Source organism: Chiloscyllium punctatum, unplaced genomic scaffold (genome assembly GCF_047496795.1).
Source record: "Chiloscyllium punctatum isolate Juve2018m unplaced genomic scaffold, sChiPun1.3 scaffold_121, whole genome shotgun sequence".
Taxonomy (NCBI): Eukaryota; Metazoa; Chordata; class Chondrichthyes; order Orectolobiformes; family Hemiscylliidae; genus Chiloscyllium; species Chiloscyllium punctatum.
Window position 1 is genome coordinate 272,815 of NW_027309855.1, and position 21,271 is coordinate 294,085.

General features: G+C 42.2%; 1 long non-coding RNA gene across 10 annotated transcripts in view; it reads left to right on the top strand.

The window, feature by feature from the left end:
• The window catches only part of LOC140471564 (uncharacterized), a 56,627-nt gene that overhangs the window by 29,967 nt on the left and 5,389 nt on the right, over positions 1–21,271 (top strand). For all 10 annotated transcript variants that reach the window (XR_011957097.1, XR_011957092.1, XR_011957098.1 and 7 more), the window contains one exon: positions 19,072–19,141. This is a non-coding gene — a long non-coding RNA (uncharacterized lncRNA). The remainder of the gene's footprint in view (positions 1–19,071; positions 19,142–21,271) is intronic.

Genomic DNA, 21,271 nt, shown 5'->3' on the forward strand with positions numbered 1-21,271 from the left:
CCCTTCCTCAGATACGTTAACTCTAATTTCTTTTCACAGATGTTGCTAGACCTGCTGACCTTTTCCAGAAACTTCTGTTTCTCTTCCTGGTTTACAGCATCTTCAGTTGTTTCGGTTTTCATATCCTTGAAACTTGCCATCTCTCTTATAGAATTTGTCATTTCCACCTTGGAAAAAAGATTCACATTTGTTTGGTCTCCCCTACCCTGAGGAAAAAAGAAACCATGGCTAGTCACCCTATCATTGCTCCTCATAACTTTATAAAATTCAATAAAGCCACCTAAAGTGTCCAGTGCTGCAGGGAAATAGCCTCAGCCGATTCAGCCTCTCCCTATGGTTCACGTGTTCCAATACTTGCAACACCCTAGTAAAACCATTCTGAACTCTTGCAAGTTTCCCAACATCTTTCCTATAACAGGGAGACTGGAATTGAAAGCAGTCTGGGGATTCCAAAAGTGGCCGAGCCAATAAACCGTACAACCGAACCATGATCTCCCAACTCCTATACTCAATGCACTGCCCAATACCAGCTAGCATACCGCACACCACCTTCACTGACCTGTCTACCTTCAACCACACTTTCAAGGAACTGTCAACCCACACTGCATGGTCTTTTTGTCTGTCAACACTTCCCAGGAACTTGTCATTCAGAGGTTGAGTCCTATTCTGGTAACATCTTTCTGATATCAGGGAGACCACAATTGAATGTAATATTCTAAAACTGGCCTCCCCAATGCCCTACTCAGCCACAACGTGCCCTCCTAACCCCTATACTCAGTGACAGAATCCCTACAGTGTGGAAGCAGGCCTTTCGGCCCATGGGACCATACCAACCATCGGAACAGCATTCCACCCTAACTCTGTACCCTACCATTACCCAAAGCTCATCCAGCTAACCTGCGTGTCTTTGGATTGTGGGAGGAAATTAAGAGCACCCAGAGGAAGCCCACGCAGACACACAGGGAGAATGTGCAAACACCGCACAGACAGTGGAATCGAACCAGAGTCCATTTATTGGTCAGCGCATTCCATTCAATGTTAGTGTCCCAAATGCCATGTTCAGCACCTGATCTCTCTGAAACTCTACTTTCCAAGAACTAAGCAGTTGTTCTGAGCTCTTCGGAGGGAATTAAGGTCAGGATGAGAAAACAGGAACTGGGTTGAGTTTTAGATCTACAAAATGACTCTCCATCTTTCCACTCTGTTTCTCCCCCTCCCCCCACTCTGTCTGTTCCCCACGCTCTATCTCCCCACCCCCCAACAGTCTGTTCTCTTTCTCCCCCCTGTCTGTCTGTCTCTCCCCCTACCTCTGTTGGTCTCTGCCCCCCCCCTTCCCCCTGTCTGTTCCCCTCCTCTCTAAACCCACTTTCTGTCCCCATCTATCTCTGTGCCCCCCCTTTCTATCCCCCCCCTCTCTTTCCCCACCCATTTCTGACCCACCCTTCTCGATCCAACCACCCTCTGTCTGCCGACCCTCCTTCCCAGTCCCCTAGTTCTGTACTCCCCCACTGCAGGGCAAATATCTTGTCTATTTACCCTATCCATGCCCAGCCTGATTTTAAAAATCTCTTTAGGTCACCATTCAGCCTCTGCCGCTCCTGGGAAAACAGCCTATCCAACCCTGGCAACATGCTATAATTCTTTTCTGACCTCTTTAAAGTTTAAGAACATCCACCTGATAGGAAGGAGAACAGAATTAAATGGAATATTGATTCGGCAACTTTTGCAATGTCCTCTACAGTCACAATATGTCATCCTAACCCCTATACTCAATGCTCTGACTGATAAAGACAGGCAGACCAACTGCCGCCTTCACTATCCTATCGACTTGCTACTCTACTGTCAAGGAACTATGAACCTGCACTCCAAGGACTCTTTGTTTAGCAGCACTCACCAGGAACTTACTATTAACTGTATAAGTCCTGCTAAAGTTTGCTTTTCCAAAATGCAGCAGCTCGCATTTTTCTAAACTGAACTCCTCAGCCCATTCACCCATCTGATCCAGATCCTCTTGTACTCTGAGGTAATCTTTTTCCCTGCTACTACATCTCCTATTTTGGTGTCATCTGCAAACTTACTTACAATACCTCTTATGTTCACATCCAAATCATGGATATAAATGGCGAAAAGTAGTGGATCCAGCCCCGATCCTTGTGAGACTCCACTGGTCACAGGCCTCCAGCCTGAAAAGCCCCCTCTGCCTTCTACCTTCGGGCCAGTTCTGTACTCCATGTGATCTAACCTTGCTGACCAGTCTCCCATGAGGAACCTTGTCAAACACGTTACTGAAGTCCATGTAGATCATGTCCATGCTCTGACCTCAGCAATCCTCTTTGTTACTTCTTCAAAAAAACTGAGTCAAATTCATGAGATATGATTTCCCATGCACAAAGCTGTTATTGGTATCCAGGATTTAACTCTGTACATTGGGGTCTGCGTTGCCCAGTTATAGGTGTTAATATTCTGGATGAAGTTCAAGGACGCCAGCATTTTCTCAGTGAGTCTGTATTGAGTCTTGTTCATGTCACCAACACAGGGGAGTTCCTTTTGAAAGGCAGTCCTTGTATCCCTTGCCCACCAGGAAATAGTGTACGTGTCCTTACCTCTGGATCAGGAGGATCAGTCTCAGAGTTGAGTAACAGCATCTTTGAAGAGGCTGATTAGTAAACCTGCCCAAGCCACCAGGCCATACTGTCTCCCAGCTGTCCCTGCCTGAGCCTCCAAACAGACCCTTCCTGTAGTTTCTCTCCTGTCAGACTCTCCCATTGCTCAGTTTGTCCAGGATCCCCTCCTGCTGCTGCACTGCTCCTGTCCCTCACTGACCTGTCCATCCCCCAGTGTTCACCACATTCATTCATTGTTTACAATCTCGTTGTCCCAGTCCTCCAGCCCCGCCCCCTCCACCCTATAGAGACAGCTCAGTGGTTGGCACTGCTGCCTCACAGCACCAGGTACCCGGGTTCGATTCCGGCCACGGGCGACTGTCTGTGTGGGGTTTGTGCATCCTCCCACAATCTAAAGATGTGCAGGGCAGGTGAATTGGCCATTCAAAATTGCCCATAGTATTGATTAAATTAGTTAGGGGGCATAGGTCTGTGTAAGTTACTGTTTGCAGAGTCGGTATAGACTTGTTTGGCCGAAGGGCCTGTTTCCATACTGTAGGGATTCTGATATATTGGGCAGCAGCTGCTGTCAATCACCTGGACTCCTGTATGATCGGGAGCTCGTGCTGTAGGAGGGGAGACAAGTGCATGGGTGCAGTGCTGGCAATTGTGGGATTATGCACAGTATAGGTCAGTGCCTGGGAAGGAGGCTGTGGGTGTGAGGGATTAATCTATCATTAGCAGCTTCATCCCTCTAGGAGCAGGACCCAGGGGAATGGCCCCTCTCTTGCTACCCTGATATGTGATCAGACTATCAGTGGTGCAGCGTTTTGCAGAAAGTTATTAGAACTCTTTTGTGAAGATTCAGGGTTGTTATGGAAAGGGACAAGGATGGGCCTGCAATTAGAATTCTAATTTGGCTCATTTTAGTCAGATGGGTCTTGGCCAGAGTGTGCAGGAAGCTGTGTATGCAGGATGGTTCTCATCAGGAGCTAGGAAACTGGATTTGAAGAGAGAGTGTGTGAGAACTGGGTGTGGAGGAAAGGAGTGGGGGGATTGGTTTGGATTTCAGTTCACAGAAGAGAGAAATTGTGAGACTGAGGTTTAAAGCTTTGGGGGAAACAAGAAAACTACAGTTTAATACTACAATTGTCTTATGAATTTCCATCCTGTATTAACAGTGGTAACTTGTGTGCTCTGTTGTATGGTACTGAAAGGGTGGATTTGCGGATGAGAAATACAAATTGAACTTCATGGTCAAATCTGATAGTTACTTGATCCGTGCCGATCTGAATATCATTGGCCTTTTCATCTGGATGGAAGGGTGTGCATTCTGTCCGTGGGCAAATATTTCAAATCTCAATGTGACTGGAAAAGTACTGAGACACAGCCAAGTCCATGTCAGCGTGGTGAGTGTGGAGAGAGAGTTCATTTGTTTTTGAAAGTCTGAAAAATCATGGCACATTTCCCAGGAACAATGAAGCCACAACTTTGCTTTGTAAAAGGACAAGTCTTTAATTAACCATGCAACCAGAAAGACACAAGGATACCTGCACCATGGGGAACACTATGAAAACGGGATTGTTGTAAAGGGGTTCATTCTCGATCATGGATTGTAATCCATTGGCATTGTCCCGTCGGTTCCAGCCCCGCAGGGAAACACTGGAAATATGATGGATGTAATGGAGGTTTCAGTTATTAAACTGTAAAAAGTGCAGAACAATTTACAAGGATGTTACCAGGGCTCAGGGGTCTGAGTTATAGGGAGAGGTTGGACAAGGGAGGATTTTATGTTTGGAGCAGAGGAAACTGAGGGGATTCTTTTCTAGAAGTGTATAAGACCATGAGAGGCATGGATAAGGTGAATGCACTCAGTCTTTTTCCCAGGAACTCAAGGATTGGACGGCTTGATTGGATCAGTTGAAGGTTAGAGGAGAAAGAATAAAAGGGAAGCTGAGGGGCAACTGTTTTACACAGAGGGTGGTATGTATATGGAATGAGCTGGCAGTGGAAGTGGTTCAGGCAGGAACACTCACAACAGGTAAAAGACATTTGGACAAATACATGGATAGGAAAGGGTCAGAAGCAAATGGGCCAAGTGCAGGGAAATGGAGTTAGCGTGGATGGACTTTCTGGTCAGCATGGGCCAAAGGGCCTGTCTCTGCTGTCAGACTCTATGACTCTAAGTGCATTTGCTATTTCTCCCACTAACTCTGTTGGTATCCTGGGATGTATCCCATCAATGAGACTTGTCTACCTTTAGCTACATTAGCATATCCAGTTCTAACTCTTTCACGATAATGGTTATTATCTAGGTCCTCACCTTCCTCAGTCTCCTTATCAATTACTGGCATGTTCTTCGTATCCTCCACTGTGAAGACTGACTGCTGTGTGCTCATATTCCTGAACCCTGCTGGATAGGAATAACTAGGCACAGAACTCCGAGAGGTCTTCTTTGAGACTTTATTGATGAGACATGGCAGTTACCTGGATAGTGTACAAGCAAAACACCTTCAGGCAGCATCAAGTAACTCCCCACCTGTCCAATGTACAGCTCCCACTCTTATACCTTTGTGGTTTGGGACTTTGAATAGAGACTGTCTCTCAGTATTATCTCCATGGCAACGGCAGTTAGAAAGTCTAGTTCAGTTCAGCACTTTGTGGTTAAACCACACACCGCTCCCCCACGCCCCTGTGGCTCCCTCAAGTATGTGATAGGCACTTCAGTTTCAGTGGGGCTGTCTGTCAGGATTCTGATGTGGAGGAGCCGGTGGACAAAGTTTAAAAACCACACAACACCAGGTTATAGTCCAACAGGTTTATTTGGAAGTACAAGCTTTTGGAGTGTGCTGTGATTTTTAACTTGCTTAGGATTATCTCTATGGTAACAGTTAAGTGCTTCAACAATTAGAGGCCATATGTTCCCCAAACATCATGTTCCCCTCTAGCAGTATAAACTGTTATTCCAGCCCTGGGGATAGCTATTAATCACTTTTCTCCCCCAATCCCATCTCGCTTTCTGTTGATCTTTAAAGTTTTTCTAATCTCCATGGTCATTGCCAATCTGTATGCATTCTATTTCAGTTTGATAGACTCCCTTATTTCCTGAGCCACCCATGGCAGATTATTCCTTTTTTCCTAAAGTCCTTCCTTTTCCCTGATATATACTTTTGCTGAGCACTTCAAAAAATTTCTTTGATATTCCCGCACTGTCCGTCAACTTTCCCACCATAAAGTCTTTGTTTCCAGTCTACATTAGCCAACTCCTGCCTCATCCTATTGTCGTCTCCTTTTGTTTAAGCACTGGATCTTGGGATTGGATTTAATCTTCCAACTTTTCATCTTTGTTCTAAATTCAACCAGACTTATCAGAATTCTTTTATCAGATTACGTGGTGAGGCGATGTTTCCTGGGTGTTTTGGTTTTCATTGTCAGTGACCTTGGCTTTGTAATAAAGTACAGGATGGATATTCACACTGCGAATGTACGACGCAATCTAAAACCATAAATCACTGTCTCCCCTCAGTTTAAAATTGCAAAACCATTATCTCCTACACGCTTCCTCACTATCTAAGATTGGAATGCTAATCCACCTGACTATCTGTCATTTTCCGAAAATCTCCTTTGGTGAAGGTGGTGATTTTTGGATTCAGCTTTCCAGTTATTACCGCCTCTCCAAGAACACCCTGCTTTATCCTCAATCATAGAATAGCCTTTATCCACAATCATAGAATAGAATCTCAACAGTGTGGCAGGAGAGCATTGGCCCATCAAACCCCACCAACCATCCAAAGAGCATCCCACCTGGAGCACTCCATCCTTTTAACACTGCATTTCCCATGGCTCATCCACTGAATCTGCACAATCATGGAGACTGTGGACAAGTCCACACGACCCGCCGAAGCGCAACCCACCCATACCCCTACATTTACCCCTTACCTAACACTACGGGCACACACAGAAACACAAAAGGCAGCATGTGTACCTGAGATGAATGAACCTGGACTTAGGAAAATGTGACAACAATCACAACTAGTTAGAATTACAGAATCCCTTAGGCGCACAAAGAGACTATTCGGTCCATCGAGTCTGCAATGACCTGCTGTCCCACCCTACCTCCATAACCCCACATTTAGCATGGCTAACACAACCCACCTTACCTACACACTACAGGCCATGTTAGCACAGCCAATCCATCAAACCTGCACATCTGTGGGAGGGTCACATATTATGTCTAAGTGCTCAGGATTGTGGATGAAGGCTCACAAATACTTGACTCTGACGCAAATCCTCTTTTATTTACAAAATAAAATCTGGGGGAAATTGCAGCCAGACAGATTTCCAATTATCTCATGAGGAAGAGAATTCACAACTTGTGCCCCTGACCCAGGATGCGCAGTGAAGTCACAGAGGTCTGGGAACCATCAGAAATGTAACAAGTTGTGTGCAAGGTGGGGGTGAGACAAGGACAAAAAGACAGTCTGTCACACGGGGGAAGGCAGGAGAAATTAAATTGCAGAAATGGTAGTCCCTCAAGGCCATGGGGAATGGATTTAGGGCTGGGAAAGAAACCAGGAAACAAGGTGAGCAGCTCTGAAAGAAATACATTGAAAAAACAGATTATAACAACATAGAGGGCAGAGTACACAGTCTGAAATTGCTGCTCTCATTGGTGAGTACATAACGCTGTAAAGCCTGGGTCATTCTATTACAGCCAACACATGCAGGATGGGCCAAGTGTCCTCGGTCTGTGCTGAACTTTCTGATAAATTTATTCTGACATTTGGAATTCAGGTCGGATGATGTTCATAAATTCTCAAATTGGACTTGACTTTAATATTCTGGAGAAATGTTAAATCAATCACAATGACCCCATTCTGCAGACTTTAGTCCGCAGCCCTGCATGTTCCAGCATCTCCGTTACATCCATGTCCTTTTATTCTAATGTGATGCTGGTTACTGCCTCTGCCACTCCATCAATGAGTTCCTGCTCCCCACCATCTCTGAGTGAAATGAATTCTCCCCTCCCCTTCTTTCTGGGAATTAGTTTCAATCTAAATCCTCCAGTTTCTGACCTCTCAGTTAATGAATAGCTCCTTCCTATCCACTCGATCTGGATTCCTCAGCATTTTATCACTTCAATTAAATCTCAGCTCATCCTCCTCAGAAATCATCCCCAGCCTCTCCAATCTCTCCGCAGAGCAGATATTTTCCAATTGTAGAAACATTCTGATCAATCTCCTCTGTACCCTCTCTGGTGTGATCACATCAACCCTGGAATAAGGGGATCAGAAATGTGGGCAGTACTTTAACCGCAGTCAATTTCAGGGTTACCCTTAATTCTGTTTGCTAAAAACTGCTCGTGTCCTCCCTTTGCTTTTCTTAACTCTCTTTAAATCCTTCCTAGCTGATCTGTAACTCTCTCTTGCTTCATCTGTACCATTTTGCCTCATCAACACATAAGCCTCTTTCTTCTTTTTAACAAGAGATACAATTTCTGAAGTAAACCATGGTTTACAAACTCTGTGCCAGTTGGGTCACCCCACAGACATTGACTTTCCAAAGAGAACAATCCAAGATTTTCTAACCTCTCCCAATCCAGGCAACATCCTGGTAAACCTGTTTCCACCTTCCCAAAAGCCTTCACCTTCTTCCTATAATGTGGTGATCAAAACGGCACACAATCCCCGAAAGGTGGCCTGATCATAGTTTTATTATCACTCCCCTGACTAAAGAAGGCAAGCCTGCCATTCACCTCCTTCACCACTTTCAGGGATCTTTCAGCTTGCAACTGAAGATCCCTCTGTATATCAGTGTTGCTCAGGACCCTTCCGTTTATTGTACAAATTCCTCTTGCTTTGTGTCTTCCAAAATGCATCACCTCACACTTGTCTGAATTAAAATATATCTGCAATTTCCCCACAAAACTTTCTGACTCATCTCTTTCTTGCTGTATCCTTTGACATCATTCTTCACGATTCACAACTTCAACAGTTTGTGCCATCTACAAACTTGCTAATTAAAACGTTTACATTTTCAAACTTTTCATTTATATATATTACAAGCAACAGATGTCCCAGCTCTGACCCTTGTGGAACAGAGGCACTGGTCACAGACCTCCAGCCAGCAACATACCCCTACACAACTGTTACTGGAAGAAATATCAAAGAGGAGCCTTGAGTTCTGTGCTGAGCACCACGACCAATGTTTATTCAGAGCTCCTTACTAATACAGGATGGGAAAGGTCCCTCTCTGGCTCCCCCAGATAAGTCCAGCATTTTGATGTGTTTACTTCATACGATCCAGTAATATTTTCCCCCTGACCTGAACTCCAGAGTTTGGAATGTCAGCTCAGATATTTCCATGTTTCCTTTCCCAGTCTCTGATTCTCTCAGCTCATGCGGCTGCTTTGCCAGTTCTTTTACAAATGGTTTAACCCTATCCCTGTCATTGCACATCTCCAACCCTCCCACTACCACACATCTCCGGCCCTCCCACTACCACACATCTCCGGCCCTCCCACTACCACACATCTCCGGCCCTCCCACTACCACCCATCTCCGGCCCTCCCACTACCACCCATCTCCGGCCCTCCCACTACCACCCATCTCCGGCCCTCCCACTACCACCCATCTCCGGCCCTCCCACTACCACCCATCTCCGGCCCTCCCACTACCACCCATCTCCGGCCCTCCCACTACCACCCATCTCCGGCCCTCCCACTACCACCCATCTCCGGCCCTCCCACTACCACCCATCTCCGGCCCTCCCACTACCACCCATCTCCGGCCCTCCCACTACCACCCATCTCCGGCCCTCCCACTACCACACATCTCCGGCCCTCCCACTACCACACATCTCCGGCCCTCCCACTACCACACATCTCCGGCCCTCCCACTACCACACATCTCCGGCCCTCCCACTACCACACATCTCCGGCCCTCCCACTACCACACATCTCCGGCCCTCCCACTACCACACATCTCCAACCCTCCCACTACCACACATCTCCAACCCTCCCACTACCACACATCTCCAACCCTCCCACTACCACCCATCTCCGGCCCTCCCACTACCACCCATCTCCGGCCCTCCCACTACCACCCATCTCCGGCCCTCCCACTACCACCCATCTCCGGCCCTCCCACTACCACCCATCTCCGGCCCTCCCACTACCACCCATCTCCGGCCCTCCCACTACCACCCATCTCCGGCCCTCCCACTACCACACATCTCCGGCCCTCCCACTACCATACCCTGTGGCATCTGCATTGTCCATCCAGTCACTAATTCAAAGGGGGACTGTCCCGTCCCCTTTGCTGGGGTTGTCCTCAGTTTTATTAGGCTGCTAAATAGTACTCTAACCCATCGCTGTCCTGTCTCTGAGAGAGCCTTAGTCAGACTAGCTTTCAGTGTCTGCGTCATTCCTTCTACTGTCCCAGAGCTCTGGGGGTGGTATGGGGGATGGGATTTCTGTTCAGTACCAAACAGGGCACATAAGCTAAAGAGCTATGTTCCCTGTAACATTTGTCCCTTGGTCAGAATCTGCAGGGGAATGCTTCCACCCATTGAGTAAACCTATTTACTAAAACCCAGCAGGACTTCCTTCCCTGGGATTGGGTGTGTGTGTAAAATCCATCTGTAATTGTTCCCATGGGCCCCTGGGTCCCTGCTGCTGCCTCCATTTTATTGCTTTCCCTGGCTCACACTGTGAACAGACTACACACCTTCGACAAAACCTTGCTGTATTTCTCCCTGTTCCAGGCAAGGATTGTAGTGGATCATCTGATATTGCATTTTATCCTCCCCAATATGGGCCAGCCCATGATATGTTTTTAATAATGTTTGTCTTATACAGTGTAGTGGCACTGCTGGATCATCCAGACTCTGACGTGTCCTATTACTGCCCCACCCTTTTCCCATTCCTGTTTCTGCTGTTGTGGGACTGTTTCTGGGAATATCTTTAAACCTTCCTCTCTCACTTCTGTAGCTACGGCCATTGCCATCTCCTCAAATGTCTGCACTATTTCAGTCAGTATTTCACATATAAGATTATTAAAGGATTGGACACTCTGGAGGCAGGAAGCAAGTTTCTGCTGATGGGTGAGTCCTGAACCAGAGGACAAATTTTAAAACTAAGGGGTAGGCCACTTAGAACAGAGTTGTGGAGAAACTTCTTCACCCAGAGATGGTGGGTATATGGAATGCTCTGCCCCAGAAGGCTGTGGAGGCCAAGTCTCTGGGTACTTTCAAGAAAGAATTGGATAGAGTGATTAAGGATAGTGGAATCAAGGGTTATGGGGATAAGGCAGGAGCAGGATACTGATTGAGGATGATCAGCCATCATCATAATGAATGGTGGTGCTGTCTCGAAGGGCAGAAGGGCCTACTCCTGCACCTATTGTCTATTGTCTATTCACCTGCCTTATCCACAAACTTACTGCCCCATTGGTGTGGGGTTTTGACTACCTTGTGAGATCTAATTCTCATTATTGCTGCTTCACTGGGAAAGTTAGCTGCTTCCACTAACTCTCTGACCTGTCCTTCATGCTCTACGTGCCCACAGACAGGGTGATTTACCCTCACCGAGCCCAGGCTATCACTTGGTCATGAACTATACCAAAGGCATGCTGTCTCTCTGTGTATATGCTGACTGCCTGACACCTGGCTAATGTCCGCGCTTCTGTCAGGGCTCGTGATGGTTCTGCCATTTCTGGGTAATTCTCCAAAAAAGTCCTCCAATAATTAAACAATCCTAAAGTTTGCCTTATCCCCTTCACAGTGTGCGGGTGGATAGTTTTGAAATCATGGTCTTTCGTTTCACTGGGATTGTCCCCCTCCGTTCCTGATTTGATCTTCCTGATGTGATGTCCCAGGTACATCTCTCCCTACCTTCCCACGCTCTGTGGGTTAATTTTAAGCCCGGTCTGCCTGACCTGACCCAATACTCTATGTAATATCCGGATATGTTCTTTCTCACCAACTGAGGCAATGAGGTGTTGGTAAGATTAAATCGATGCACTCCATCAGCCATATATCGGTGGGATATACTGGAATATTATGAGGTCCCTGAGGTAACTGGATCCAGGTCTACTGCTTTCCTCAGACAGTAAATACTAGCTTATTCTGACCGTTCTAGGTCCACAGTAACCCATTCACAATATCAAGGGCTGAGACTGTATCCTGTTGCAATTTTAATCCATTAAATAAAGTGGTGTGGTTCACTACTGTAGGATACTCTTTAGTGGCAGATTTACTGAGGGAGGTCTAATCAATAGTGAGGTGGGATGAGCTGTCCGGCTTATGTGAGTTAGTCTGGGATACTGTTGGTCTGACTATTCCCTGCTTCTCTCAATCTGTTACTGTCACAATTATTGCCTTCTCAGCCCCAGCTTTAATGGGATCCAGTTTGGGTGGGGAGTGAGAGGGCCCTCGATCTTTACAGGATCTACAGATAATAACCCACATTCCTGTTTGAGTTACCCGCCCTGCTGTTTGGGTCCTAGCTATAACTCCCCAGATTCTGTGACTGTTCCAGTCTCCCTGCAAGGTAACTACTCTGGAGATGTCGCCTCTCCTTTGCTTCCTGTCCTGGGCCTGGCCAGATTGTACCCATATTAGAGTTTGTGCCTCTACATCAATAGTTGCTCTGAACTGTTCTAAAATGGCAACTTCCAGAATGGTCCCTTCCTCAGTTTCACACTCCCATATCTGAATATATTTTGCCATATCGATGATCTGCATTGGGACAGATTTATTTCATCCAGCTTCCTTGATTCCCTCTCCAACTGCTCTCATTTTAGTAATTGAGGGGTGAGGGGCAAATCCGTTTCGGTAACTGATATAGATGCTCCTTTTATTAATATTTGTTCTGCTGGTTCCCAAACACAGCGTCAATGAATATTCATGTGCCTACGTGAACACAGGCACACACACAATGTGAACATCTATCTCCCTCTCTCTGCCTACGTTCCTTGTCTATGTGCCCTTTCCTGCTTCCCTTGTAACATTGTGGGTCTGGTTACCCTCCCTGTACTGCAGTACCCTCCCTGTACTGTACTACCCTCCCTGTGTTTCTGAGTTTGTCTCAGCTCTCATGGCCCAATTCAGAATGTGATTAGAATGATCTCCCACTGGCAGTCCCACGTTTATAATTACAGTTAAATAGGGTCCCATGTCATCTGTTAAATACATCAAACCTATTTCATCATCACAGGTTGGGGTTTGGTAATCCCCCGTGGTCCTTACACACCTCAGGCTTCCTCTCTGTATGAGCCTCGATAATACCCTTGGTTCCCTGAGACACCAAGGTTATTTTAGCCCATTCAGTCTGTCCCCTCCCCAGTGTATCCCTGTAATATCTGTGAATGCCTGGAGGCACTCATCGGCTGTGCACTGGGGGGGGCTCAAACCCTCACCCACTCATTGCAGAGACAGGTTCTGCTGTACACGTCCAGGCATCTTGGCATAAAGGATTTTGGCCTAACACCATCATCGGTGAGACTGTACCTCAACTAATTCATCCATATTGTCCCAATAAGGCCCGTTATTACCATTTCTCTATCAGGCTGGGTGTTAACACACCAACATCTGTTATTCAGCAGGTGAACGGTTCATGTTTGGTTTCTGTCAGTTCCCTTTGTTGCTCCCTACTGTCTGTCCAAGTTGACCTTTGATGCCCAGTGGTGCCACAGACACGGCCTTCTGGGCCTTATAGGGCGGTGGGTCATCCCACCCATTGTCGTCCCTCTGTCCATACGTGGGTGCTTTGTCATCTAACCCGTTCCAGTCAGTGTCACCATCCTCACTGCCTTCTGAGGACAGCGGGGCACTCGGTACCTCCCCCACTGTAACTACCACCTGGCCCTTTGGCTTTAAGGCCTCACGTCAGAGAGCCACCACCTTCACTTGTTCCTGTTTCCCATAATAATTCAACACATCCTGTCATTCCTGGAATAACACAGAGCAAAATGTGAATTTGGTTTTACTTGAAATATTAATAATTTGACATTCACTTTACATATCTTTAAAGGTGAAAATTCTACTCTGATTATTTAAGTGAATTTAACATGATCATACAGTGAAAATAACCCTCATAATCAACGATAATGAATGAACTGAATAATATGTGATTATTTGTACAAGTTCTTGCATTGAAAATTCAATTTTATTTAATGTTTGTCACCCATTACACCATGGGCATTGTTATTAGGGAATAAAGTAATGGAAGGATATCAGAGAAAATAAATAGACTTGAATTTTAGCTTCACTGGAATAATGAACCAAAACAATATTTGGAAATATGGGTAAACTACATAACAAAGTTTCCAGTGTCATTATTGACGTGAAAACTATTTTAGTTTGCTAGTTGTTTTGCACTAAGAATAATTGGAACTGAATTGTGATTATGAATTGACCATTTAAAATATATTTTAAAGAGAATAGTCATATATATTTTTTGGAGGAAATTAGGAAAGTAAATAAATATGTATACATTGGTATTAATAGTTTTAAAATGTTTAGAAGTTGACTGGGATTATTTGATTGAGAGAGGCTGCATGATTATTAAGACTAATTCACCTTTTTCATTGCATTGTTGGTTTCACTAGAATCTGTTGTGGTCTAAGCTCTTGTTGTGTGCAATGGACTGTCACTCATAGCTTAATTAACCTGCGAGTCCCTGATCAGGTTTCCTTTGTCTGTAAGACAGTCTGTAAGTTTGGGGCACACCTGCTTTTCTGAGGGGAAACAGAGATTCTTTTCAAAGGAAATAAGTGGCAGTTCTCACTGAGAATGTTTCCTACCACACACCATAAACAGGGAAGGGTTTTTCTGAAGAATTTCATTGTCTATCTATAAACTGATGGTACCTGTGTTTGTCAGTTTGTGGAGAATTCAGCACATTTGTTCTGAGCTGTTTTTATACAAGCAGTTGGCTCATTCTGTCTTTGCCAAAAATGTTGTTTACTTTCCCCTTTTACTGTGATTCTGCAGGTTAGAATATTCTGAGAGTCAATAATGTCCAATAACTGAACATTGAATGATTTTGACTCTAACAGAGCAGTGGCCTTGTTTTCAGCTCATTATTCACTTTCCATTTCCTGCTTGTGTTGAATGTTACAGAAACAGGCTCTGAGCAATGTTTCCATTCACTTGTGTTGGAGTCACTGACAGCCACGTGATCACTCAGTTTCAGGCTGATGGATCAGTTTCTCTGTCCTATTAGATGGTGGTCACTTGCTCAGTTTCCGATGGCTCACCTCAGTGTCAGTCCAGCTGCTGAAACCCTGCATCCAGCATTTGTTCCCTCTCACAGTGACTACTCCAATACAGTCCCAGCTTGTCTCCCACATTCACCTCCATATACTCATGATCACCTCAGATTCTACTGTTTGTGACCTTGCAGCAAGTTGTGTAAGACACCGACTTCAGTTTTAACCTGATCGATATTATGTTCAGAAAGATCATTTCAAAATGTGGTTCACTGCTTCTTCAGGACCTTCCTGAAGAAGGGCTTATGCCCGAAACGTCAATTCACCTGGTCCTTTGATACTGCCTGACCTGTGCTTTTCCAGCAACACATTTTCAGTTGTAATTGTAGTAACCAGTTAATTACAAGTTACTGACAAAATATTTTAAGAGAAGCTGCTATTGGTGGTGGAAATGCTGCTGGTTGGTATAAAAGAGTGCTGGGGTGAATACTGTACTCGGTTTTGATGAGAATGTTGAGCAATGTAAGATTCTTTTATCTTTGTTAATAAGAAGAGGCAGAGATTGTAGCTAGGACATCCACAAACATCTACCCTCACCACCACTGATGTTCAGTAGCAGCAGTGCCAATCAAGCGGGCTGCTTTATTCCGATGGTATCAAGTTTCTTCAGTGTTGTTAGGGCTGCACTCATCCAGGCAAGTGGGAGTATTCCATCACACTCCTGACTTGTGCCTAGTAGCGTTTGGACAGGATTTCAGGAGCCAGGAGTTGAATTACTCTTGTAGCCACTGTGTTTATGTGGTGAGACCAATTCCGTTCCTGATCAATGATTATTCACAGGATAATGTTGATAGTGGGTGTTCAGTCATGGTAACACCATCGAATGTCAAGGGATGGTGGTTAGGTTATGTCTTATATGTGATAGCCTGCATTTGTGTGGCATGTATGTTACTTGCCTCCTGTAAGCCCAAGCCTGGATATTGTCCAGATCTTGTTGTACTTGGACTTGGACTGCTTCAGTACCTGAGAAGTAAATTATTTATTAACACTAAATAGTCACGAGATTATGCAAATTCCTTTTTCTATCAAATGTCACGGACTGTATCTTATGGTCACTCTCCTATTCACTTTCATTATCTTTTTATTTTCTTCTTAATTCAGACACAAATGTTTGAACATCGATCAGTATAAAATTACATAAATTAAAATCACATAGCATGTTTCGACAAGTAAACTAATTGAATGAAATACATTACTTCTGTATTGTCTGCATTTTGACAAAAAATAATTCTCTTCAATAACTATTCTCTTCAATCTAAGTATTATATTTCAGTCTTCAGTTTACCGATCTTAATGTACGTCTAATCAACATCAGAGCAAAGTGATTTTAAAATATTGAGTCAATTTATTTGTTCAGAATACAACATTTATTAGGAATTCACTATCCTTATAATAATTGCAGAATAATTTGTTTGTCTTTCTAATGTGTTTCGTCAGATCCATATATTATTTTAATCCATATTTTAATTTAATCCATTGAAACAATGCGATTGTTTTCAGGTTAACTATCCCACAATGGAACCAATCATTTTGCATCCAACACGCTTTGTAAACTGACTTTTGCTGTTTTGAATAATCACAGTAATCTCAGCCTTATGAATTCAGAAAACTGGAACGACTTTTCACTGCAATAATTCCTGTTCATGTCTGCACATTGCACAGTCATGTAGCAAAATTAAATTTCTCCTTCTTACAAGTGTACTGATAGAGCAACACTTAGATTTTCGAAAATCTATCTAATTATTGTTCAGTTCAGTAGGGGGTATAAATGTGTAATAATGGCTCAGTACATGAAGTAATGTGAAGATATTGCAATGTACAAACTCACAATGATTGTGAATATCAATTTTTATTTTAACCATGGAAACACAGTTGAATTGATTAAATTATATTTCACTTCAATGCTCACATTCATTGTATTTCTAATCACAATAAGAGCAAACTATTTCATGTGACAAAATTATTTAAAATTCATCTCACTTTTTTATGGATACAAAATAGAATTAACACCCGTTTGTTCTTTCCTTGACCAATCACAGTGAAGTTTGAATTGTAGAATGCTAGACTGATACAGCACGGAAACAGGCCATTCAGCCTAACTTGGCATTCCGGCCAAGTTTCCTAAACTAAACTAGTCCCATTTCCCTGTGTTTCTCCCATACCCCTTTGGACGTTTTCTATCCAATAAACTGTCCAAAAGTCTTTTAGATGTTGTAATTGTACCAGCCACTGCCCTTCCTCTCACAGCTCATCCCAATATGTGAAAAACAGTGTGGAAAAGTTGCCCCTCAGACCCCTTTTAAATCTTTCCTCCTCACCTTAAAAATTATTTACACCGTAGAATCTTTAAGACTGCAAAGTTATTAAAAGTTGAGAGGTATTTAGAAGCAGCATAATACTTTATTCATACTTTATCGGTGTTCAAACATTTGTGTCTGAATTAAGAAGAAAATAAAAAGATAATGAAAGTGAATATGAGAGTGACCACAAGATACAGTCCATGACATTTGATAGAAAAAGGAATTGGCATAATCTCGTGACTATTTAGTGTTAATAAATAATTTACTTCTCAGGTACTAAAGCAGTCCAAGCCCAATTCATACTTTAATCAGTGATGTGAAGCAAATAAATTCAAGATGTTGTGATCATTATAATGAACAACAGTTACAAGTTGAGACAATGTTGGTTGAAAAGCAATTCAGTCGACACTTAGATATTTTCTAATCAACTCTGAGGTGTTTTGACACATCTCTGTTGAAGTTGGGAATTGAACCCATGGCTCCTGGTCTCCTAGTACACACATTACCATAATATTCCCATGCAGGAAGGGCAGGACTATAATCACATACTTACTGTGTTTATTCACAGGGAAAACTGCTCAGATATTTATTGTTATAATTGGACTAGGATTGTATTAGACAGTTCCATTGTGTAATGGATAAAAAGAATTAGTAATTTCTAATAATGATGGAACGAAGCAACAATGGTCTTAAATAAACATAAATCTCATGATAATCAAGTAAGTCAATTTGTTTGAAGCAGTTATTCATGTGCATAAGTTAAAATTAACCTGCTTTTTAATGCACATGAATTGGAAATAAAGCATTAGTCATTCAATGTGACTACTCAGCGAAAGACAACTTCCCTCATTTTCAAAAAAATGTGATTTCTAAGAATTCAAGATTTATTGTAAAAGCATAGAACAAACATTTGTTAATTCTGGTTTATTTACACAAGGAACACGTGTAATTTAAATAATGCTTAACATGAAAAATACTTAGCTCTTATTGTAATAATCAGAACTGTAACAATGTTAGAATTGAAGTGAAATACAATCAATACAAGATTGTAAACAAAACTGTGGATGCTGGAAATCACAAACAAACTCAGTAATTGCTGGAAAATAACTCAGCAGGTCTGGCAGCATCTGTGGAGAGAGTTGGGCCCAGTGACCTTTCTTCAGACTGCACTTTTTCTTACAACCAATTCAATCCAGCTAAGATTCCACACTTAAAATTATTTTTGCTAAGATTAAGAGATTGTAGAGTGCAATATTGTTTGTATCAGTTGATGTACTGAGACATAGTTCCACATATACAGCTGGAGATATTGGATTTCAACAATGATTACCGGTTAGATTTTGGTAATAATTAGTTTTAAAATGGCTGATAACAAATTTAAGAATGATGAGAAAACCCCTATTGCAATGTAATTGTGCAATATGTTGGAAAAAAATTAAATATTTATGTGAAAAATAGTTAGCAATTTCTTAATTGATAAGACTGATTAATGATCCTTCCATTAATACGAGAATTCAAATAAAAGAGAAAAAGAGAGTTAAAATGAGTGTTGGGTGAGAGAACTTTGGTTGATTGCAGGTGTGTTGACCTGAAAAGAATGTCAATGTTTCATTATGATACTGGCCTTAATAAATAATGGATTGAACGAAAATGTAAATCTCATGATGGTGTGATAATTGAAATGACAATTAAATAATATTTAATGTGAGAATGCAACACTTAAGATGATACAATATTTTCAAAGCAGTTTGTACTGGATAATGAATTAAAATATTGGGTTAATTTTTTAAAAAATCTCACTTTAGAAGATTATTCATCAGAATTATTCTGTCATTGAAAAAACCTCATTTCTTCAAGAATTCTGCATTTACCTCATTTTCTGTCTTTTATCCACAGGGATCTGTACTGGAACCCTTCTGTTTGCGATGCAATTATATAGAAGTGACATGGATTAAAATCTAATTGGGTGAGTTAATAAGTTTGCAGATGATATAACGTTCAGTGCAGTTGGGGACAGTGTAGAGTGTTGTCAAATAATGCAGCAGGAAAAAGAGAAATTGCAGATATGGGCAGAGTAATTAAAGGTGAAGTTTAATCCATACAAGTGTGAGGTGTTTCACTTTGGAAGCTCAAATGTTAAAAAAAAGTAGATAGTTAATGGCAGGACCCTAACAGCTTTATTATTCAAAGGGATCTTGACGTTCAAGACCATGGCTCCCTGAAAGTGACCATGCAAGTAATTAGGTGGTTAGGAAGGCAAATGGCATGCTTGCCTTTATTGGTCAGGGAACTGGTTACAAGAGTCAGGAAGTCATGTTGTAACATTTTAACACTTTGGTTAAGGCATACTTAAAGTATTGTATTCACTTTTGTTCGCCATGTTCCAGGAAGGGTATGGATGCTTTGGAGAGGGTACAGAGGGCATTTACCAGGATGCTGCCTGGATTTGGAGAGGCGAGAAAAATTCAGATTGCTTTTTTGTGAAGTGGCGGAGACTGGGGGAAGACTTGATGGAAGTCTGTACAATCATTAGATACGTAGATAGGGTTGACGGTCAGAAAGTTTTTCCCAGAGTTGAAGCGTCAAAAACTACGTGACATGTGTTTAAGGTTAGGAGGGGAAGTTCAAGGGGCATGTAAGGGGCAATTTGTTTTGTACACAGGGAGTGATTGCTGTCTGGAATGGACTTCCAGGGTTGGTGGTGGCAGCAGATACATTAAGGCTCTTTAATGTTCATTTCGATAATTTGGAAGGATATGAACCAAGGGTAGGCAGAAGGGATGAGTTTCTTTTGCATTATGTTCAGCACAACATTATGGGCCAAATGGCCCATTCCTGTGCTGTACAGATCTTTGAGAGAAAGCTAATGTCTATCTCATATGACATTTAATCTAATCAATATTTAGCCACTGGTGTCAGAAATAGGAAGGAAATAAGTAGATAATGAACTTGACTATAATCTAAAAATATAGTCAATTAAATTTACAGAGGTAATTTTTTTATATTTGTTCTGAATTATCAGATTAGCAACTTTGATGGAGATGTGTTTAAATTGTTTGCAGTTATTGATGTTCTGACCCAAAATTACCCTTGTTAAACTGAAGATTGGACCAGAAACCTGTTAGAAAACTTGAAAATATTCAGTAAGGTGCGATGCACATCATAATTTCTTACTGCCTATACTACAATAACAAAATCTTTCAGGTCTACACCAAAAAGCATTGATTTGCAGCCAATGCTCATTATAAATATCTGAATGCTACTCGTTTCAACAATCAAAGTAATCTCAGCCTCATTTATAAAGAGATATCTTAGACATTTCACTAATAATTACTGTTTATGTTGACACATTGCTCGTTCAAACATTAATGAGATTTCTCATTAATATTCAGTTCAATGATAGCATATTAATAATTTAGTTATTAATATCTAATAATTGATCAATCCAGTAAGGGATATAACAGTGGAATTATGGCTCAGTACATTAACTGATGGAAAGATATTGTTGTGTTCACTCTCCCAATTATTGTGAATATCGATGTGTATTTTGATTTGATTTGATTTTTCTTCAACATGAAGTTTTATTGTATTTCTGATCACAGTAATAGTTAAATTTTTTAAAGCTAAAAAAATTCAAATTTGTGACTTTTTTGTCAACAAGAAAAAAGAATTTACATGCGTATGTTCTTTTCTTTATCAGAGTAAATTTTGAATTGTTGGAAGTTATACATATGTGTAAGGAAGGGGAGCTGCCTGCAGCTGAATAGTCACATTGAATGATTTTTTATTGCGATTACATCCTGCTGCTAATCATTCTAGTTATCTTTTCATTTCAGGAAAAACTGCTTTAAACATATTCCACAGTTGTATTTTGCATGAATTTACAATAAGCGCATGGTATGTGTATTTATCTTTCTTTCATTTCCATGATTTTAATTTTTAAGTAAGAGCATATGTGCTTAGTACCATATCACAGCAAACCTGTTTGGAAATATTGAATCACTTAATGTGTCAGTGTTCTAAAATAGATTACCAATTCATTGTTAGTCCAACAATCACACAGTAATTTAATTTAGGTTTTGTAACAAATATCGTG